Below are 1,778 nucleotides of genomic sequence, written 5' to 3'. Positions count from 1 at the left end.
GAGAGGGAGAGAATAAGAAGAGAGGAGGCAACAAATGTGGAGGGAGGAAAGGAAGGACAGATGGAGGAAGGAAATGTCTTGACCAAGCAAACAAAACCTAAGATAATTGATCTGGTCAGACATACATACCACATAATCTAGTTAGCTCTTCACCAATGTCCATGTTTCCTTGATCTCTGATATGTTTCTAAACTTCATTTCCCAGCCCTTTCACATATAACTCACATGTATGTTACTGGTTAGTCCTTACAAAATATGGGCAAAGGAGTCTAAAGTCCCGTGTAAGAAAGGTCTCTGCTCTCTTCCCATGTTTGTTCCTTCCTTGACTGACTGCTGGCTAGATGCAACACTAGCTAGGTGGAACATACCCAGTGGCAGTTTCCAAAGCCCTGGAAGATGCTAGAGCCATACAATAATGATAACTACAGGTTTGCAGCCATCATGAATGACACAGTAACTATCTAGACCAGGAAGTTCATGATCAACCAACTTCTTCAGAAGAAATAGATAGTCATTGATGTCCTTTATCCTGGGAAGGCAACAGTACCTAAGACAGAAATTTGGGAAAAACTTGCCAACATGTACAAGACCACACCTGATGTCATCTTTCTATCTGGGGTCAGGCTTTGGCATGACTTATGATTCCTTGTATTATGCAAAGAAAAATGAGCCCAAACACAGACTTGCAAGACATGGTCTGTCTGAAAAGAAAAAGACTTTGAAGAAACAACAAAAGGAGCTCAAAAACAGAATGGAGAAAGTCAGAGGGTCTGCAAAGGACAACATTGGAGCTAGCAAAAAGCCAAAGGAATAAAGATCCTGCAATGATTTGACCTGCGGTGATGGCAAATTTTTCATGAAGGGATTGATAAAAGGTAAAACCCTTAAAAAAAAAAAAAAGGCTTCAAGAATGACACCATGATTTGGGTCAAAATGAGAAAACATTTTGTGAAGAGCAGTACTGGGGATTGAACTCAGTCCTTGAACTTGCCAGGTAAGTATTCTACCAACCTGAACTACAATCCCAGTCTTTTTGCTTTTAGTTTGCTTTTTAAATAGGCTCTCTCACTTTTTCCTGGCATGACCTGGAACCATAATCTTTCTATCAATGGCTCCCAAAGAAGTATTTTAGGCATTATGAGCCTATAGTCTCTGTCTCAACTGATCACCCTGCTCTAGGGGCCTCCTATGCAGCCAGTGACAACACATAAATGAATATGCACAGCTCTGGCAAGCTGGGCTTCACAGAAACAAAAAGCAGGTCAGATGTAGCCAAAGGGCCACAGTCTGGACCCATGGGTTGTCAACAGTACTTAAATTTTCTTTCTTCCCCAGCACTGCACTGCATGTGGCACAAAGTAAAACACATTTTACATCCTTTCTCCTTCCCTTAAAGTTTGTTTTTTGAAGGTTTAGGTTTGAAGTCAGAACTGAGTTTAAGTCCTATTTATCAGTTGGTGACTCTAGTTAAGTCACCTTTTGGGAAAGGCTTCATTTCAAATCTGTAAAATAAAGGTACAATATGTAACTCACAGGCTTTTATGGGTGAGGACAGAGAAACATACCAAATGATGCATCTATTTTGTAAAATATAAATCCAAGTGCAGAAGTGAGAGACTATTATTGTAAGCTGCCTTTCCCTTCCTGGATACTAAATTTACATTCTTCCCATTAGAAATCTTTTTTTTTTCCCTGACAAATCCCAAGGAGGTCCAGTAAATCCCCATTTACCCTAGTCCAAGAAGCTAGTCTACAGGCTGCCTCCACCTGTGTTCTGA

The 1,778-nt window shown here is 40.4% G+C and overlaps 1 pseudogene; it reads left to right on the top strand.

Moving 5' to 3' along the window:
* Window positions 1-441: 441 nt before the first annotated feature.
* LOC122108179 lies at window positions 442-890 on the top strand (annotated as a pseudogene).
* The last annotated feature ends 888 nt before the right edge of the window (window positions 891-1,778 follow it).

This window comes from Dipodomys spectabilis, unplaced genomic scaffold (assembly GCF_019054845.1).
Source record: "Dipodomys spectabilis isolate Male_0828 unplaced genomic scaffold, ASM1905484v1 ptg000054l, whole genome shotgun sequence".
NCBI classification, from domain to species: domain Eukaryota; kingdom Metazoa; phylum Chordata; class Mammalia; order Rodentia; family Heteromyidae; genus Dipodomys; species Dipodomys spectabilis.
The sequence above is the reverse complement of the archived record's forward strand: the minus strand, read 5'-3'. Positions and strand labels throughout refer to the sequence as shown.